The sequence below is a fragment of the Eupeodes corollae genome, chromosome 3 (assembly GCF_945859685.1).
Source record: "Eupeodes corollae chromosome 3, idEupCoro1.1, whole genome shotgun sequence".
NCBI classification, from domain to species: Eukaryota; Metazoa; Arthropoda; class Insecta; order Diptera; family Syrphidae; genus Eupeodes; species Eupeodes corollae.
Window position 1 is genome coordinate 17825463 of NC_079149.1, and position 22471 is coordinate 17847933.

A 22471-nucleotide genomic window follows, 5' to 3' on the forward strand; every position below is an offset into this window, starting at 1 on the left:
TGAATCAGTCTAATATTCATAATATAGCTCCTCTTCTATGAGACCCCTTTAAGTAGTTAGGTATGAGCTGCGCATATTGAACAAAGTACCAACTTAATTATATTGTCAAGATGAATATCTATTATTTCCATATTTCCTCAAAAACATTCCATTTTCCAGCTTAACTTGTAACTCAACACACCACACACACAACTTATACTCGTAAACTTATATTTGTTTATAATATCTGTGCATGTCAAAGTTTTGAATAAAATTAAATTCTCTTACTTATAAGTTAGCTGCTCGCATATACACGAGTATAGTGAGGGTGTAATTGTAAGTAATTGAAATGAAGTAAACGTAGTTACCCAAGACACTTTTAAAATAGCAAAATAATAATAATAAATACTTACTATGGTAAGTTGAAAGTCAACGTCGTTGTGAGTGTCGTAAACTTAACAATTTAAAGATCGTTTCATGGGGATTAGAATTGTTTTTTTACCTTATAAGAACTTGGAATCGAAAGTTATGTAATTTGTTTGTTTTCTAATTTCAAGCCGATAAATTGTGATTTGAAAAAAGGAACATAAATATTTGTTCGATTGACAGTAATTTTATGTGAAATATAAAATTCCTTTGTCCACATGAAATCATTTAAAAAAATACAGAACTTACTTATTTTAACGTTGTATAAATTTGTCTTAAATGGCTGCTATTTTGATGTCTCATAAGTATAAAAAGGGTCTGTTGGAGCATGACTCAATGATGAAATTTCTAAGGGCCGATTTTTCAACAAAACAATTTTAAGCTTTATCACAAAAATAAACATTAACTGATGTTAAACTAAAAATTGTGTATTTGGCCCTTGTTAACAAATATTTATCAAGTCACACCTATCTACGAATATACAAATTACACCCACGATATTTAATTTTGTTACTTGCTTCGCTTGCTCTCTCAACTTAAGATATATTTATGATCACCACCTTCTGCAATTAACAACAATTTAAGCGATGAGCTTAATTGGCGTTCTATTAATTTGTAAAGCTGACCTAAGCCTCCCAATCTCTATACACATGAAATCCCTTACAAAATCAAAACTAATGCCTATTTACACTAGATAACTAAAGAAAACAACAAACATCGAAGAAAAAAATATTACTCATACGCCTTAGTGCACGGTCGATACGATATTTTCATTATAATAGTAAATCATTTAATTAATTATGTCAACTTATGGGTGTAACAAATATCTATCTATGTATGTTGTACAGTGTTTTGTGAGAGAATAAAGCTTGAGATTGGACCTATACAACGTAAGCCACGTCTTACTCAAAGTCGATATATAGAGTGGTTGAACTTATAAGTTTTCTAATATCATGATGATGATTTATGTGATTGAACTAATGATAATAATTAAGAGTTTGGTAGTAAAATATTAACTTTTAATTACTAAATATCTATTCGTCTTATTATGGTATTTATGGTATTTTGAACATTCATAAGAAATATGGTGTTTAAATTAGTATTTTTTAATCTAAACATATCTAAAAAAAAAAGAACATACAACGAAATAAAATCTTATTCAACAATAGTTCGAGATAAAATAAATTTCCCCATATTTGCCCGGGATAGACCTGGGTTTCAACCAAAATGCATTTCCAGCCAGCTTGTCCCCTAGATTACTGTCTCCAGTTTTACACGATAAGTAGGATCAGATCCTCTCTCACATGCGCCACCTTAGTCACGGTCTTCCACTATGGCGACACCGACCTTCAGAATTGGATTCGAAGACCTTGCGAGCTAGAGCGTTGGTGTCCATTCACTCTACATGACATAGCCGTTTAAGCCGTTGGACTTTTATTCTTTTACCCAAGTCAGTGTCACTGTAGAAATCGCCTGAATGAAAAGCCCTCAACTACCTCCAAGTTAAAGCTTTCCACGGTGACGTTTTGTCCAAGACGTCGTTGTTTTTCCGTGTCCTTTTTTGATGACAGCACATACTTGGTCTTGCCCTCATTGACCACTAAACCCATCTTCTTCGCTTCCGTCGCTATTCTTAAAAACGCTCCACTGACATCACGCTTTGGCCTTAAAATTATGTCAATATCATCTGCGTATCCGAGTTGTTGGATGGACCTTTGGAAGATTGTGCCTCTAGTGTTGATGGTTGAGTTTTGCACAATTCTTTCCAGAACGATGTTGAAGAAGTCGCATGACAGTGCATCGCCTTGTCTAAAACCTCTTTTGAAATCAAATGCATGAGATGTTTTCCGACCCTGATAGAGCAACGTGTATTCTCCATCATCATTCTGCACAAACGGAAAAGTTTGACAGGGATGCCATTCTAGACATTGCTCTGTAGAGCTCTTCCCTATAGATACTGTCATACGCGACATAAATATCGATAAAGAGATTGTGGGTATTGATTTGAAGCTCCTTGGTTTTTTTTAAGATCTGCCGTATTCTGAATTTTTGGTCCATAGTGGACTTTCCTGGTCTGAAGCCACACTGATAAGGACCAATCACGTTGTTGACGAACGGCTTCAGACGTTCACATAATACGGCAGAAAGGATCTTATATCCAATTTTAAGGAGACTGATGCCTCTGTAGTTGGCGCAATTTAGAGGGTTTCTTTTTTATGTATCGGGCAAACTATGCTGAGATTCCTGCATGCTTTCTTCCGACCACATTTTGCAGATGAGTTGGTGCATGCTCCCTATCAAGTCATCGCCAGTTTCTTTAAATAGTTCGGCAGCGATGTCGTCAGCTCCAGCAGCTTTGTTTGACTTCAGTTTAGATATAGCTATCTTCACTTCGTCGAGGTCAGGTAGGCGGAATTGTTGATGCGTCGCCTAGGTTGAGAGGTTCTATTTCCCTTACAGCGGAATTCAGTTCGTCATCGCCGTTATATAATTTGGAGAAGTTGTCTTTTCATATTCTCAACATAGGCTGCGGTTCTACTACGATGTTGCCGTGATCGCCCTTACAGGCTTTGGTTCGTGGCTGGTAAACTTGGAAGGTTTTGTTGCCTTTTGGTAAAATTTACGAACCTCATTCCTGTTGTGACATCCCTCTATCTCCTCGAGCTTCTCATGCTCTCTTTTTTCCATCTAAGAAGCCGGTATTCCTCTCTCCTCATCTGCTTGTAGAGCTCGCTAGCAGCTCTGGTCCTTCTGTGCAGGTATGCCTGTTGTTTCGCTTCGTGCCCTTGCCGGCATTAGCGGTCAAAAAAGGAGTTTCGCTGTGGTGGCCGTGTGAAACCTAGCACTTGAGGCGGTATCTCTGATGGCTGCAAGGTAAAGTCGACACTTTAGATCGGAAAAGAACATGGCAGTTTCTTGCGATTGTAGCCGTCTAACGTCGAATCTTCTCACAGTACTTCCTTGTTTTGAATGTGATCGGGATATCTGTAGTCGCATCTTGGCTACAACGAGGTTGTGGTCCCCTCGGAATGTTCAGATATCCTGTATACTGGAGAAGTGTCGTGCGTTGATCGCAATGTGGTCAATCTGGAAGACCGTTGATTAATCAGGAGATTTCCATGTCCCCTTGTCGATATTGAGATATGTGAACTGCGTACTAGCTGCCAGAACATCTCGCCCCGCAGCGAAATCGATCAGCCTGAATCCGTTGTCGGCGGTGGTGTCGTGCAGGCTGTATCTCCCGATTGTGCCACCAAATATGTCTTCTCTTCCTAGCTTGGCAATAAAATCTCCTAAGATAATTTTAATGTCATAACCAGGGCATTGCTCATATGTCTTGTCCAAGAGCTCGAAGAATATGTCTTTGGTGTCTTCATCTTTCTCCTTGTTGGGGCATGCGCGCATATAAGGCTTATGTTGGCGAATTTAGCCTTGATGCAGATTGTTGTTGTGCGCTCGCTCACACTGTTGAAGCTGAAGGCTTTTTGCCTGAGTCTAGTTCCAACAACAAATCCGCACCCAAATAGACGCTATCTTTGGTCTCTGCAGCAGTCGCCGTAGTATACATCGCAGTCTTTTAGTTTGGGTTCGCCCGGTCTATCTCATCACAATTCTTGGATGGCGCTAATATCTGCCTTGCAGCAGTTTAGGGCTTCTGCTTATTGTTCGGTTGCATGTGGTCTATTAAGGGACCTAACATTCCACGTACAGATCCGAAGTTCGTTGTCCTTATTTCGTTTGTTTGTTGTCAACAGTGAATCCGTCCTTATCCGAGGCTTGTTGGTGCTTCGCAACTAAAGCATTGTCGAAAAGCCAAGTTTGTCAAATTAATAGCTGATCTTTGTAATATGTCATTCCCCATTTCATTCATTGCAGCTTTTTTTAGCATTAAGATTTAGGCTTTGACTTAAGTTGTAAGGCCTTTAAAGTTCAGCTAACAAAAGAACTCGTCCCACAAATTCAAAAAAACAGTCGCAAGTTTGCAAGGAAATTTTCCTGGTTACCTTAAGTTTCATATTCATTTTCTTTTATGAGTGAAGACTTAAGTATTCAAAATTTATAACTTAATCTTTGCTTATAACTGATGCGATTTCTTGTTTATTCAAAAACTCATGTGGATTAATTTAATTCTGTATCTTCAAAGTCTCAAGATCATAAATAAATAATACACATAATAACAATTAAATTTGTATACATATTTCTTTCATATCCTTATTCAAAATTGAAAAGCATCCACTTTAAAAACTTCTTGCGCTTTTTTCTCTCAAGTTCAAAGTAAACTTCTTCTACTCCAACCTACTTCTTTGTCGATGGCATGAAATTCATCTTTTTTTCCATTATTTATTTAGAATCCTGAACTAAGTCCACAAATATCAACATCCCCATCGCACTACACCCACCATGACCCAACAGCACCACCTCGACCTATCAGCAGGCTTTTCTGTATGTAGTTTCCTTTTCCAATCCCAAGTGACACAAAACACAACCAACAACGAAAAAAAGGATATAAAATCAATAACAAACAATTTGAAAATTTACTTTTCACAAATTGGTTCAATTCGTTCGATCTTTCCATCAGAGTCCTTTCGAACCAACAAGCAGCCCTCCACCCCTTAATTGACATTTTTCTGTTCCTAGTTTTTATTTTCATAGGAGGAAGTATATCGATGCCCTTCATTCATATATACATCCGGTTTATGTTTGGCAGGATCAGGGAGAATATTGAAGTATCTTTTGTTGGAGATTCAATTTTGCACGGTTGCATTCTTTGAATAATTTATCCCATCACACAAAGCACACCCGGCGTCACCAGTGTAGCGCCGCATAGGAAGCAGAGAAGGATGTTCCAGGTACCTACTTGGTGTATTTCCAGAGATATTTCAACTATTGCCAATACAAATTTTCAAAATACTTTTATTTTTATTTTTATTTTTATTTTTGCTTTTGTTTTATGTTCGATGACACACAAAATAAATATCGAAACAACGAAAAGAAACAATTGGAAATGACAACACTTATATATCTAGTTATTTCTTACTCTGTATGTCTTTTTCTCTTCCCGTCTGTCTATTATCCTTTCAAAAGGACGACGATTTTTCAAAAACCATATTCAAGCACGAGACAACAACGGAGACAAATAACTTGCCAAAGCCCAGGTAAGATATTTTTTTCGTCCTATAAATAGAGATCATGAGTTGCAAGAAAAAGTCTTCTTTGCATAAATGAAAAATTGAAGTGAAATTTATTTTTGGATATAAAAACAGTTAGATAAGGTTTGCACAGTACTCTACAAAACAGTTATAAGGATATACCTTACCTAGAGGTAGACAAAGAATAAGGATGCACATAGGTTGATAGGTTTATGCCTTTACCTCAGAAAACGATAACAAAGACTCATGTATACGAAATGAGGTCATGTGCTTGGAAACAAAAAACAAATAAAATAAATAAAAATGCATAAAATGTGCATGCAGAGAAAAATAAGGCGGAAAAAGTGTGGGTAGATTTCAGGACCGGATTAAGACAGAAGAAATATACAATACGAAAAGGAGTCTTATTTTTTAACATCTTAGATATGAGAACATAAATAAGACAAGGAATTTCAAGAAAAACTAAAATATTAGTTGAATAAATGCTATGGGGAATTTTTATCAAACATGACATCCGGATCCTAAGACTATTCGGTTATCCGGATAAATACGAATTAGATGTTAAATTGAGATCAGATTTATCCGTACACTAAACTATTTATGTTAAGTACTCTAGGTTTAGAGCCCGATATACATTTTACGCAGAACCTGAATTCGGAATCTTAAACTAATTGACTAACCGGATTTATACGAATAGGATACTTGAGATCAGATGTATGTCTACAATACGTATTATGAGGGAAACTCCCATTTATATTCAGAACCCGATATACATTTTACGTAGAAAAACAATAGCCCAAATCTGGATTCGAGATATAAGATATAAGGTTTTCCAGATATATACAGATTGTCAGCACCATTCACACTCAGTAATAACAAAAAGTTTAACGCTGCAAAAATATGGTTTGACAAGAACTGCGTAAAGCTACGTGAAAAAAAAACATTTCGTTTCTTACAACTATGTAGATCTACTAACACAGATTTTTTTTTAAAACTAGTACTTACATTTTAATAAAGAATATTAACAGCTTTGTTCCTCAAAAAAGACTGAAATTCTTCAAACTACTGCAAAAAACTTAGTGCTCTGCAAGGACTCCAAAACATTTAAGAATAATGTGAGAGAATTAGGAGGGCGTAAACATACTCCTTCAAATAATAATGCTCTCGGAGGTGAGGTTTTTTCAGATTACTTCAAAGGATTGTTATCAGCAGATGAGTCTCTGTTATCGTTTAGTTACGCCATCCTGAACTTGATGAACCGGAATTTTTGCACTAACAAGCTTAGCAAGACAACATTTGAAGAAATAGAAAAAGCTTTACAGCTGCTTCATTGACTTCAAAGCTGCTTTTGATACGGTCAATGGACAAGCATTTGTTTACAAACTATCTTATCTTGGTCTTTCAAAAAAATGTTTACTTTTTTATTCTAACTTTCTGAGTTCAATGAAAGCCTCAGTATAGGAGGGCAACAACTAAGTTCTCTTAGTTTTGAGACAGCGGCAGGAGTTCCCCAAGGATGTGTTCTAAGTCCCATTTTGTTTTCACTTTATATTGATGCGGTTTGTGAAATGCTAACGTTAGGTGTAATATTTGGCGAATCTTTGATTAAAGTTTCACTGTATGCAGATGATCTGGTACTTTTGGCGGATAACAGATTTTCTTTACAACTGCAAATCAATAGACTTAAAAAATATTGCGAAACTAGGGGTTTACGGATCAATACTAGAAAAACCAAGGTTATGATATTTGAATCCAGGCGGCATGCACGACCGACATGTTGAAGAATCATGGACATCAACAACGAGCGTATTGAAATTGTGAGTGAGTTTAAATAAAAAGAGAAAAACAGGGAGGCCAAACTGGCCACAAACCTGATGTGGCCCAATTTTAGCAACCAACTTATCGACCTCAAATCAAAGTACAGAGTCTTCAATGCAACAATAAATACTTGCTTATGTTACGGTGTCCAAGCTTTTGGATACGCTCAAATAGGGGGATTTAAGAATTTACAAAGATACTTTTTTTAAAGACTTTTTAAACTGCCTAACGGTACACCTACGTACGCCATATATGTCGAATCGGGAATAGCACCGATATATATTCAGAATCTGAAACGGCATTCCGACTATTTAGCTAAGGTTATGAAAAGAGAAAATGGGCTTCATAACACGATGTTGATAAGACTGCTCCGTACAAATGCATCTCCCTTCAGAGAATACTCTATTAAAGGGAAAATAATGTAAAGGGATGGCAAATATATATAGGGATTTTTTGTCAAAATAACATCCGGATCCTAAGACTATTCGGTTATCCGGATATATACGAACTTGATAATAGATCAGATTTATCCGTACACTAGACGTATTATGTTCGGTACTGCATTCTATTGATTCAGAGCCCGATATAAATTTTACGCAGTAGAACAGTAGACTGAATCTGCATTCGGAATCTAAATCAGCTAGCCGGATATATACGAATAAGATACTTGAGATCAGATCTAAAGGTCTATAGTACCTATTATGAAGCATACCTCCATCAATTTTCAGAACCCGATATAAAATTGACAAAGTAAAACAGTACACCAAACTTATGTTTAAGAATTAAGTCTAATCGGCTATCCGGATATACACGAATTAGATAACTGAGTCCGGATACTAACCGGATACAATACTTATTGTTTGAATGCCACGATCTATACTTTAGCCGCTTTTTCGTGGTAAATTAGGAGTGTATGCAGGTATTCTATGTAATTCGGATAGTCACATCTAAACAAATGGAAATCCGGATAGTACGATTATACAATATTTAATAAGTTCTGCTTCGGTTTTCTGGATGTCGGAAGTGCTTTTAATAATTAAGTCAAATTCTTCTCTGTTTACTGTTGGGACTTTATTTCTCATCTTAAGTTCTTGTATGAAATCCAACCCTGTTAAATGGTTTTAAGCCAGAAATTGTGCTGACTTGATGGACCGCTGCTCATCTTTTCTTTCTCTTTTAAAAATCAAAATATATCCTTACCTACAGATAGAAACACATAATACCGGGTATCTTTAAATTCGTTGTGCTCTTGTGCTTGAGAAGATGAAAATGAAATAAAATTCAATGCACAAGGAAACAGATGTGTGCTCAATGCTCACACAGAGATTCAGTATTCTCTTCAGAAACAGGATCAGGATATAACACTGAGATATATAGAGGTGGGTGAGATAAAAGGATTATAGTTAAAGCACCTAGCTCTCGTCTTATAACCGTATATATAGGTATGTACTATTTCGAGAATGTGACTTGATTTAAGGAAAAGACTGCAGTTCAGTAGAACTTGCGCACATTTATTTTATAGTTACATATAAAAGGATATATGTGAGGATTTTTTGCAGGGATATATTCTTAGTATTTTATTTTTCTTATTCACAATCACAATATGCATATTTACTTTTTAGCCCTTTAATTTAAATTTTCTTGTTTTTATTTTATGTCATATTTTATTTCTAGAGAAATAACTTTTGATGTGTGTATGGTTTTAAATATTCTCCACTGTACTATGTACATACTCGGAGGTAGAAGTTTGAATAGAATTACAATTATAATTCTAAGAAAATATTTTATTATATTAAAAGAAAGATAAGAAAGCTGTAAAATGTTTTGATAACATTCCGGAGGAATTTTGTGTAAATATAAAGTTTTTACTTTTGAGGTTTGAAACACTTAAGCAACACAAATGTGGTGACAAATTTATGTCTTTCGAAAATTCGAAGAAACACTTTAAGCTGCTGAAGGTAAATAAAGCAAAAAACACTTAACATAGGGCTTTTCAATAAAAGAGTATTTTCTAAGAGAAATCAATTAATGTTTAATTTATTGTAAGGACAAATAATTGATGCCATTTGCAATGGAGAGCAATATCAACGAATTGACCACCATGGCTACGATTGCAGCATTATATCCCCTCCACGAAATTTTCCATTACAAGTTCGTATATTTGCGGTTGTATGTCTTCGAAGAACTAAAGAGTTCGTTACCACTTCTGTAGTAAGTTTTAATAATTTCAACATAATTCGATTGCTGAATGCTTCGCTAGAAATAATGGCAAACATGCAATTAATACAATGACACTTCAAATGACAACTGATTTTGACAGATTTCAAATGTCAGCGCTATTAACTTTTAACCTTACTTTTAATAAGGTGACGCTACAAACTTCTCCATCTCGTTCGTTTTAACTAAATGTCCTCCAGTTGCACACTTCAAGTTGGGTGGGCTCACTTTCCATTTGTGCGTATCACCTGATCCACGGTCTTCCTCTACTTCGCTGTCCTGTAAGCGTGGATTACAAGATTTTCTGGGGCGGGGTATTTTTTTCTTGCTCTCTACGTGAACCAGTTTTCTCTGTCGACATCATTGACGTCAAGCTAAATTCTTCCGATTATGTCAATGATATCAGCATATGCCAATAATTAGACAAACTTTTGAAAGATAGTGCCTCTAGTATTGACGTGGGAGTTCTGCTCAATTCTTTCAATGACGATGTTAAGGAAATCTCATGGCAGCGGATCTTCTTGTCTAGAGTCTTTTTTAGCATCGAAAGGTTCAGTTAAGTTGTTTCCAAATTTTACAGAGCTGCGAGAACTCTGCATGGTCATCCTGCACAAACGGACAAGTTTGGCAAAAGTGCCCAACTAGACTTAACTCTATTCAGTTCGCTCCTGTAGATGATGTGGTATGCGTCCTTCAAATCGATGAAGAAATGTTGGGTGTCAATTTGATGTTCTTTGATTTTTTTTTAGGACCTGCCATAATGTCTTTCCTCGTCTCAAATCACTCTGATAAAGACCTATCAGGGTATTGACGATGGACTTTAAACATTCACAATGGATGTTAAGTAGACTGATTCCTCTACAGGTGGTGCAGTTTAAAGAGTCTCCCTATTTCAGTATCGGGTAAACAATACTGAGATACCATTTACTGGGCATGCCTTCTTCCAACCATATCTTACAGATAAGTTGGTGCATGCTCCTAACAAAATTATCTCCAGCTGTTTTGATAAGCCCGATATTCAAGCCATCGGTTATTGCGGAATTGTTGGACTTCAGCTTGAATTTGGCAATCTTCTCTTCGTGAAAGTCGGGCAGACGGAATTGCTGGATTTAACGAAAACTGTGAATTGTGACAGCAAATTGTGTACTTGTCAAATGTTTAAATATGACACTTGCAAAACTGATGGATGTCCAAATAGTAGACTATTTCAAATGAAATCTCTTATCATCGGTAACGCTTCCGTTTGCAGCAAGTTTTTCGAATAAGCATGTATATTGGTGATGCACAGACCATGCTTCCAACTGTCTTCAATAATCAGTTAATATTATGACACTTCAAATGACAGCTGAGTGTGACAGTCAAATTAAAAAACTACCAAATTGAAACTACAAAATCAACGCTTGTTTTGAACTAAACTTTTGTTAACTACTGACAACTTGACTTTTACCGTTTGACTCCAAAATAGAACCCTCCTACATAATGCTAATGATTATACAAAAATTGTTAAGGCGTCATAATTTCATGACATTTTGGTTCGTCTCACAGATGGCGCTGATCTTTTTTCCAAGAAAATATTTAAATTCAAAGCAATTAGTTGAGAACTTATTGAGGTTTGTTATAAATTCATTGATCCATCATATCCGCACTTTTATTGAAATATTTTAAATTTGACATGGATCAATGGAATATCTCAAATGTCAAGCATCATTTCTTCAACAAAAAAGAAAATACAAAAAAACATACCCACAAATTGCGGGGCCTCATTTTGAATTGAATTGAAAAATCAAGAATACCATCAGTCATCGGCCTTCTTTCTTTTCATCAGTTTCCCTCTTTGCTTTGCCAATTTAAGGAGACTCCTATGTATATGTGCTCTCTGCTTAATTGGATGTAGGTACATACATAGATATGCATGCATATGGCCCATAAGATACTTTAACTCCCACTATATACATTTGCCTACAACAACTGTCAACCCATATGTCCTTATGTGTCATGTCAAGTCATATACAGGTGTATCCATCATCACTAAGCTAAAATAAATTCCATCATCAAGAAAAATACCAACAACAACAACAACAAAATCAACCAAATCCCATAGAAAAGAAAAAATGTATAGGTACTCGTATATCATTTCTTTTGTTTTATTTATGTAGATACTTTCATATCCATATCTATTTTCACCCTCTATAGGGACTCGGGGTACAAGTACCTTGCTAATTGGAGTGCATTATATGTATATAAATGTTGTGTGATCTTTTGATCTCTCCGTCAACAACGTCGACGACAAGATGACGACGACGACGATGATGACTATATGTATATAAAGGACCCTCGTGACATGTCAACATGCATCAGGGACCCTCCCTCAAGTCATACGATGTTCCGATTTCATTGCAACATTTTCAAAGAGAGATTTGTATCTATGTTTTTGAGAAAAGGGTGTTTTTTTTTAATTCTAATCGAACCTTGAGTTTTCTTTTTTTTATAAAATGGAGCTAATTCAAAGGGTTCATCATCAAAAGAAGTGTGGCTATAAGAAGGTACTGATTTGTATCTTAAATTATAGTTTCCTTAAAAATTACAAAAATGTCTTAGCTTTAATAATAACCTTTTTGAATGTTTTTGAAGTATTCAAAAAAAACTGTTTAAAAATGAAATACATACTCGCTCAAAATAAACCAGAAGTAGTTGCTTTTTTTCACATTAAGATGGCTCTATCGAATATTATGTTCCCAATTGTTAACCTTTATGGGGTAAGGCCAACCTTAATGCCAAAAAAAAATTGAATTTTCGGGTATGTTCTTTTTCAGTGTTTTAAATAGTATCGTTAAAATGATTTATTTCAAAACTCATTGTTTCCAGCATCTTTCCACGTGTTGTAAAAGAGAAATATAATATCAGATAGAGACATTCCAGGAACACGTATATGCATGAGTAAGTTGGTAAGCTTTCAACAATCAAAAGACAAAAAGATAAACCAAATTTATTTTCAAAACAATATGTTTTTAATCGCCCATCTCCTATTTTTGATAGTGTTTCAGCATTACTTCGTTGGTAAATGCCATTATAAGAAACTCCTTATGGTAGGCAACGATGATCGTTCTAAAAGCAGGCAGCACCTAATAATATCTAATTATAAATGTAACCGGCTGGTGGCGGACCTGCTCAAATAAGTTATGATTGAAATATTTTACCGCGGTAAGAAGAAGCTTAACACACTTTTCAGCCTCTTAACTTCCTACACCCAAAAAATCATATCATAATATGGTTTCCTTGCAGCGTGAAGGACGAACAAACAAGCAAACAAACAATCAATTTGTCTTTTCAATTTATAATGTTCGTATAGATGGCGGTTGTGCAGATTATCTTCGATTAGGTTTCTTACGTTTTGAGAGGCTATTCTGAGGAATTTATAAATTTTAAGTTCAATCATAAAATATTAAAAAGAGTGCGATTATGATGGGTCAATGAATTCTTATAAAAAAAGCTCAATAAATCCTTAACTGATTGATTTAAATTTAAATACTTTCTTTGCAAAAAAGACAGCGCCATCTGTTGCATTAAACACAAATATAATTTGACTTTTAGAAAATCCTAGGTTGGCCTACCCCTTCAATTATATTTGAGCCCTTTTAAAATAAATGTGGTGGAGCTACAGATTGAACAAGAGCCTAGTGACTTACAACTCTCAAAAATTCCTTTGGGCGAGTTATGTTTCTAGGAATGCAGTTGTATGGCGAATCCGAACGCCTAATTTGAGAAAAAAAACAACTAAAAATAAATTAATTTCTTATTTCATATAAGAACTAAACACCCTTTTGCATAGCTTTACATACAAAAGAAAAATACAATTGAATTGTATCAAACCTCTGCTCAATCTTAACCTATAGATTTTCCTCTGCGTTTGCTCTTAATTAAATTTTAATGCTTTAAAAAAACTCAATAAAAAGAAACCAAACCATTCCACAACATACCTATACGCGATTAAGCAGTAAACTTCTTTTACTTTTAGCTTTTTTCATCAACCATAAAAGATTGCACTTCGATTGAAGAGATTCTTTTTTGTAAAGACGAAACAACAACGCAAAGCTCATTCCTAGACGATTTTCTAGATACTTTAACTTTGTTGTTACATTTTCATTCCAACATCCATCTTTATCCATGAAACAAGAAAGTACTTAGATGAATTAAAAACATTTCCAAGTAAAAGGCGATACACTTTCGAATGTAAAACGGATATGTTTTATTTAAGTTTTTTTTATTCAACTTCCAACTACGACGAGGATGTCGACGAGCGACGAAGACGAAGACGCGACGATGAACGACGGACGACATTTTGAATGACTTTTTTCCTTTTTCTGTAAAGGGTAAAAGTGCTCCTTTAGTTCTTCGACTCAAAGAAGGGATGAAGGTACTATAAAGGTAGGTACTTTATGCGTCTGCAAGCTTTCTATAAAAATCCTTAACTGATGGAGATTGTGATACTGTAAAGCATAGGTTAGAACGCACATTTGATAAATTGAACAGAAGGGTTTGAACTTTCTGTTGGCACTTAGGATTAAGTTGACAATCATTATACTAGCATCATCTGTATGTATAAAAGAAGGTAGTTAGACATTTTCTAAAGGATTTCTTTTACAAGTCTTCAAAAAGAAAAATATACCTTGTTAGTTCTGTACATTTGAAGCTTAAGATAATAAGGGTAGAGAAAAGAACGAAAAAGAAAAGTTTTGCATACATTTTCTTAACTAATTCCTTGCTAAGAATGTCAATGTGTTTACTTTGACATGAACTTTTAAGCATCAACTAAAAAAGATTTAATCGAACCTAAACCAATGTCATACAAGAAGTGCAAAGTTATTTTTGTAAAGAAAAAATTTGTCTCCCTAAAAATTTCGTATGCTTATTTAATTTGTTTCACATTTTGTTTGCAATTTTAACGAAACTTAACGAAATTAAATGAAACTTAACGAAATTTAAGAGAACTCTTTGTATTTTTTTTTTAGCCTCTTTTGACTTAAGTTTATACATTTTTGTAAGGTTCCGACCTACGGAAAAATTAAACTGGATTTATACTCTTAGCTAATATAGTCAAAGAAAATAAGATACAAAAACCGCCTTACTTCGAAAAAAAATCCGACAATTCCTAATTTTTGTTGAGGATATTTACAAAATAGGGCTCAAGGTTTTTTAGTGCACAAAAAAAGGGTAAGAATCAACAGTTGAGAATATTTTGTTTATTTGCACGAACTGTCACTTTTTGGACATGTTTAGATGCTTGTTTTCTTAATAAAATGCAATCATCAATTTACTAGTCAGCAAAACGAAAAGAAAAGTTTAAAATTTTAGAGTCTCTTGGTTAATTGTTAAGCCTTTAACAATAGGTTCTTTAAAATTTTGCGCCATTATTTGGAGCAAGTTCTTGCGATTTAGTTGTGAATTTAATTTTTTATTTCATGAAATTAATTGTTGGTCGTCTAATAATTTAAATTTGTACGTAATTGTTCTTTTATCGATACTAAAATATACACATTTATAAATAAAAAAAAACAGGGAGTTTTAAGAAAATTTAAAAATGGAAATGTCATTTCGACAACTTTATTAAAATGCGAAATGTCATGTTGTCATCTTTTTGACAAGTGCTGTTGCTGGCAAAAAAGATCTTCAATATAATGAGGGAAAGAAACTTGATGTTTTTCACAAGTCTTAGCTAGTTTTACTTTTTATGTCAAATGTGAAAACATAGATTTTGATATTTGTTTTAAAACTTGTAGTCGATTTTTCAATTGGCCGATGAACAAAGAAGCAATTTTAAATCATTCTTCATTATGTCGCCCTAGTATTGAAGTGCCGTATATGCCATTTTTACATTTTTTGGGAAATCGCTTTTTAATGTTTGTCTGCAGGGTTAAAACGAAACCTAACTTTTATTTTAGAATTCATTTTTAACATACAATATAAAAATATACATATGTATCACAAAATTGTACATAGGTATTTTTAAAAAGTACGTTACAGTTCATATACGAATAGAAAAAAAAATAAACATAAAATTAGTGACTTCAACATTTTTGTGCTTTGTTTTCTTAAATATAGGAGAAAAATGGCACTTTGCAATTATTCCAACTTAACAAAAAAAAATGAACATTCTTTAATAAATTAATAAATAAATTAATTATGTTTACATAGTTTAAATAAGGCTTCGTAGTATAATTTATCGTCCGAAGATATGAAAGGGATAAGACTTTTTGTATCTTCAAGTTTTTGTTTGGATATGTTTTTAGTTCTTTTCTGAAGAACTTGTAAGCCCTGTATGCCCTTCAATGTTTTTGAGGTATTTGTCTATGACACTATGCACAGAGTCTACCTCCTGTATAAGTGAATGGCCGGGAATAGAAAACTTTTGGAGATTTGTTCTTAAGTTTGGCGACTTGTGGAGAAAGTGTATTAATGCGTTAGTCGTAATTGTTTTACCAATTTGTGACACACAAGAACCACTCCAATGGGTCAGCCCTTCAATGTCCTCATAATCAATCAAAACTTGTTTCAAAATTTTGATTAAGGCACTGGCAATATCATCACCAGTTCTACCGCTGTGTACCTCACTCCAAATAGCACAACAGGTAATCTTTGTTTTTTAGAGGAACAGATTTTTGCTGTCAAAATTAAAGCATTCAACTTTCTTTTACAATAGAAAGATAATGCGTTTCCATTCGGAAGCGAAAAAACGCTCTGGAGATCAAAACTTATTATTAAGTTTTTCGGGTCTAAATTGTTTCTGTCAAAGTCTTTCTCAGCTTTCATGTTTATTTTTTCATCCTTGTGCATATTAAATTCAACAATTTCAGGATTCGTTGGGTTGTCTTTTGCTTTCAAATTTAAACAGCGATCCGCTGACGTTTTCTCGTTAAATTTTTCGGACTCATATCACTATCTGTTTAGAGAAGGTGGGATAGGTATTTTTAGAATACTACAATTATTTTAGCAAAATTTTACCAGAAGTGTCATACTCAGAAGGAATAATTCTCAAAATATTCGCCAAAGGCCGTGGCATGCAAGATTAAATAGCAAAAGAGGGATCTTTAACAGAATCATCGCTTCCTATTAAAATAATTGTTGTAAATACAAAAAGTTTCCAAAAAATTCATGTTTTTTCGTACATTTATACGATTTCTAAGCTTAATACTACGTTTCCACCGGGCACTAAACCGAGATTTAGCTAGATTTGTCACAAATCTCCTTGAAATCTCGAAAATTTACCATACAAATTATTCTCCTCAAATGAAGATTTCAAATAAAACTCATTGAAATCTACTTGGAAACATTAGTTTGTCAAATCAAACAAACTTTTTTTCCTAGAATAATTGTTGAACCAACCCATTTAAACGATAATTTCGTTTATTGACAGATGGAAATATCAATAAAAACTATCTGTCTCACTTTCATATGATTCAAATTCAAAACAATACACAACTTTCAAGAAATCATAGACAAAATAAAATGTAAGTATACAAAAATAATAAATATGTACAAGAATCGGTATAGGTAAAGTTTTTTTTTTGTTTTCTTTTTAGAATTTATTATTAAATTCTTTTCACTAACAGAAAGGAAAAGAAATTGGTGGGCCCTTTTGGTTTGGTTGTTATGACATTGACCTAAAGTCAAATTAATCACCTTTTCTTTGGTGGAAACACCTCATGATTTGTTTTGAATCACGTACAAATCAATACTAAACGATCATTTTATTTTCCATGTCTTATGTTCTTAGACAATAAGACGTACGTCAAAACAATGCGCAAACAAATTTTTTCGTAAATTGCATGAAAAATTTGCCGTAAATGCCAAAATTTGGCGTTTACGTCAAAACAGCTTATTTGATTTTTAGATGAGAATTATTTTAATATTTCTGTTTACAATTTATTTTCCTTCTCTGTCAATGTGACTGAGAAAACTCTCAGATATCACAGAAATATAAACTGTCCTAATGTTTGACTATTCACATTGAGCTTTTTTAGGCAAATCATTTTGACGTCTCATAATTATTTCTCTCAGAAAAACGAAGCAGACATTTTTAGTTTTTTTTTTTAAATGTGTGGGAGGGAGATTTAATGATGAAATGTCAAAATGAACATCTTCTATTTCTAAAGTGTCACCCAAAAATTGTGGACAAATGAAGTTCCATGTAAAGTGAGTAATATAACTGTCAACAAGTTTTTTCGGATGATTTCTAAGGTTTCGTAGTTTTAATTTTGTTTTATAATTGATTCTATGCCTTTTTTAAAGACGTAATTTAAAAATGTGAGAATACCTTAAAGTCATGTTAAGAATTGTGTCCCTTACTTAAACATTGAAGCCTCTTTACTTTGTTTCCTCTAAAAATGTGCTCTTTTTTACACTTTTCAAAGAGTAAGTAAATGCGACAACACATGCATATAATTTTTCAAATTAAATCGTAAACACAAATTTGCATACATTTTCATTAAAGAAAAAAAAGTTAAGTATTAACTGTGTACGCGTTCAGAATAAAAGATAAAACCTTGATTTACGAGAAACACCTGCTTTGTTTTTTGTTTTTTAATCGGAAACATTTTTAAAACTTTTTTTGTTGTGGTAAAATAATATTTGTACACAAACGACGCTGCATATAAATAAAAAGACATTTAAAACACTTGTGTTTTGTGCTGCTTTGCAATGCAATTAAATCTAAATAAAACAAAAACATGTGAGATAAAGTTTTTCTAAGTACGAGTATGTGTTTGGATATTAAAATGAAAATAAAGAAACACACACAAAACAACAACATTAAAAGAACATAACTTGAGGTAAATTTAGGAGAATTTAATGTTAAAATAAAAATGTTAATATGTTCTTAAAATATATTTACGTATATAACAGAAGAATGACAAACTTTAAAGTTAAATAATAATCATAAAATCCAAAAATAAAATTTGAAATGTCATTTTGGGTTTTTTTGGTTTTAACGGAAACAAAAATACCTAAAAGAATTTAAGGAGAAAAGTCATGTTGGTACAAATTTTATGATTTTTGAAAAATAACACATATTCTCTTTGTTTTCAAATTCCCAGCTTTTAACATTAACCACCATCTTAATCATTTTTTCTTTAAGAAAATCCCAAATACAAACAAATTTGAATTTTAATTTGGTTTAGAGTTTTGACACATGTCATTTAGTGACAAACTCTTGGACTATTTTGCGTTCGTTACTTAAAAAATATGATAAATTAAAAATGAAGTTTGACGTTTTGTTCGAAGTATAATAATCCACCCCTAAAACAAACTGTTACAAAGCAACACTACCTTCATACACCAGGGGCCAATGTCATAAACATTGAAAATTGTGATAGCTAACAGATGACAGTTTGTGAATTTACAGCATAATAACTGTCAAAATGTGTTCCATAAACAATTTGACAATTTTTTAATATTTTTCCTGACAGTTCTTTTATAAAATTAATAAAACCTACAGTTTTAAACAGCCACAGAATATATTTTGTTGAGATCTCTGGATGCTAAAATCCAACTTGTTTGTTCATTATATTGGTTTGAAAGTGGAACGCAGTACCATGAAGTTGCCGATGGACAGGGTATTTAAAAAGAGGCTGAGATGCGACACACACTGATAACTTCCCATCCCGTCTGTCGATTTGTCTTGTTTAAAAGTTTGTAGGTTTTCGTGTTGGGTTAAAAAAGTTGTTAGTTGAATTAAAAATCTTTAAAAAATTTAAATTACCAACAATATTTTGCGTATAAAAAATATTGTTTAGTTTGAAAATCTACTTTTGTATGTAACATCAATTTTTACCAAATTTGCGTACTATTTTTTGTAGATTTAATTTTTATAAAAACCGAACTGTTTGATTTTTATAAAAAAAACTATTGAATTTCGAAAACAATATTTTCTGTGAAATAAAAAAAGTTTAAAGCCAATATTTTTAATTTTTGAAAAGCTATTTGAGTCGAAAGTAAATTTTTACCAAGTTTTAGTATTGTTTTTTTTTTTTGTAGGGTTTATTTTTTGTTAGAAACTATCAATTCGATTTTGCTCAAAATGTTACTGAATGATAATAAAAGCCAATAGCTCAAAGTTTTGAAAAGATATTTGAGTCAAAACCCAATTTTTACCAACTTTTGTTAAATTTTCTTTTAGGTTTTTATTTTTTGTAAAAAAACTGTCAATTTGATTTTTCTCAAAATTGTAATGAATGATGACAACAATATTTTTTAAGAATTGAAAGAAGTTTGAAGCTAAAAGCTTAAAGTTTTGAAAAGATATTTGAGTCGAAAATCAAATTTTACAAGCTTCTATTAATTTTTTAGCTTACGTTACTATTTTTGTTATAAAACTGTCAACTCGATTTTTTTCAAAACTTTTTCGAATATTGACAATAATATTTCTTATAAGTTAAAATTAGTTGTAAGCCATAATCTTAAACTTTTGAAAAGATATTTGAGTCGAAAATCAATTTTTAACAACTTTTGTTAAATTTTTTTCAAGTGTTTATTTTATGTAAAAAAAACTGTCAATTCGGTTTTTCTCAAAATTCTACTGAACATTGACAATAATATTTTTGAAAGATAAAAGTAAATTAAAGCCAAAGTTTTGAAAAGATATTTGAGTCGAAAATCAATTTTTTCTAACTTTTATTAATTTTTTTGTTTTGGTTTTTATTTTTTGTAAGAAAACTATCAGTTCGATTTTTCTCAACATTTTTCAGAATATTGAAAACAATATTTATTATAAGTGAAATTATTTGGAAGCCATAATCTCAAAGTTTTGAAAAGATATTTGGGTCGCAAACCCTTGTTACCAACTTTTGTTAAATTTTCTTTTAAGTTTTTATTTCTTGTTAAAAAAAAACTGTCAATTCGATTTTTATTAAAATTTTACTGAATAATGACAACAATAATAACAACAATATTTTTTTTTAAATATAAAAGTAGTTTAAAGCCAAAAGCTCAAAATTTTGAAAAGATATTTGAGTCGAAAATCAGTTTTTACCAACTTTTGTTAATTTTTTTGTTTAGGGTTTTATTTTATGTAAAAATTGTCAGTTGTCAATTCGAAGTTTCTCGAAATTTTTTTAAGATGTTGAATACAATATTTCTTATATTAAAATAAGTTGGAAGCCATAATCTTAAACTTTTGAAAAGTTATTTGAGTCGAAATTCAATTTTTACCAACTTTTGTTAACTTTTCTTTTAAGTTTTTATTTTTTGTAAAAAAAACTGTCATTTCGATTTTTGTCAAAATTTTACCAGATGTTAAAAACGTTTTTTTTTTCGTTGTACAAAATCGTTTTAAAGATAAAATCATTTTGTATTCGAATTTTCGAGATGACAAATTTTTTTTCATTTTTTTTGATTTATAAAAAAACCTCACCTTTTTTTAAACTTATATGGTAAAAAAAAACACAAATAGAATTTTCTTGATAAATCTTTCTTCATCTTTCAGCCTTATTATCTGTATAACAAAATGTATTTGAAGTCGTGTCGTACACAAGCACTTACAGACATCTTTCTAAAAATCTTTTATTTCGACTCTAGGGACCTTAAAACGTCGAGAAATGTCAAAATTTTCAATTTGACAAATCGGACCCAGGATCTGTCACGATGGTAGGGTTCCCAGAAGCAGATCATTAGCGAGAAAATGCATCTGGGACATTTTTTACTGCTTTAATATTAGACCACATTTCAACATTTTGTAACATTTTAAAATAAAAAAAGCCATCGTACAGTTTCTTCTAACATCGAAAAAATTGGTCGAGAAACGATAAATATTGAAACAAAATGTAAAAGTTTTGTTCCATGTTTCATTGTTTTTCGTTCATAACATATTTCAAGATTATGCAATTAAATTGTCATGAAAAATTTGTCATTTTTTTTTTTTTTCGAATATTTCATCTGTCAATATTTTATGAAATACAGATTTGTCAGATAAAATAGACAAATTTTTAGAATTGTCACCTAAATTTTTATGAAATAGGACAAAGCACAATTAATATGCAGTTCACTAAAATCAATTTAAATATTTCCTTTGTTTCTAATAAAAATTATAATTGATTTTAGAAATATTAAAATTGTTTTTTGATAACACAAATTCAATTTCTTTTCCCTTGTTTGCAATTTGAAATGATTCAGAAAAAAATCTATTTTTCAAAGTTACACATTAAAATAGAAATAACATAAATTCTATTTAATAAAAAAACAACACGAAAAGTAAACACCAAGAAATCAATTAATTTAGTTTTTCACCAATAAAATGTTATTTAAATCATTTTTACTGAATTCTGAATTGGAATACCATCAAAAACAAATAAAGAGATTTTGTTTTTGTAGCCTTATAGTTGTTGTTCAGTTTAGTATGTTAATTATTATTATTTTTAAATCACGTCCAACACCATTTTATCCAAAAAAAAAAATTATTCGAAAACAAAAGCTACATACGAAATGTATATTTATGTATATTTTTTAACCAATTAATTCCCACAGAGTGATTCATTTGCATTTTAAGCAATTAAAGCAATTCCGTGATTTAATTTCACGTAATTAGCTATGAAAATCATGAATACTGTGTTTCATACACTGTGCATTATTATTTTTTTCACTAGGAATTTATTTAGAATTGTTAATTTGTTTAAACAAAGGAAAAAAAAAAGAAAAATTAACATCAAAAACCTCTGCTGGAACAATATTTGTGGGAATTAATGTAAACAATCATTCACTTTGTGGTTTGTTGTTTTGTGTACTGTGAAAATAATTTAAACATTTTACGTTAACGAATTTTTCAATATTTATGTATCGTAATTGCAATCATTGCTACCATAATATGAAGTTTTTAATTTTAATTTAAAAATATG

At 32.1% G+C, this 22471-nt stretch overlaps 1 protein-coding gene across 1 annotated transcript in view; it reads left to right on the forward strand.

Moving 5' to 3' along the window:
- Positions 1-22471, forward strand: part of LOC129952825 (putative uncharacterized protein DDB_G0277255) — a 162285-nt gene that overhangs the window by 97142 nt on the left and 42672 nt on the right. The window lies entirely within an intron of this gene.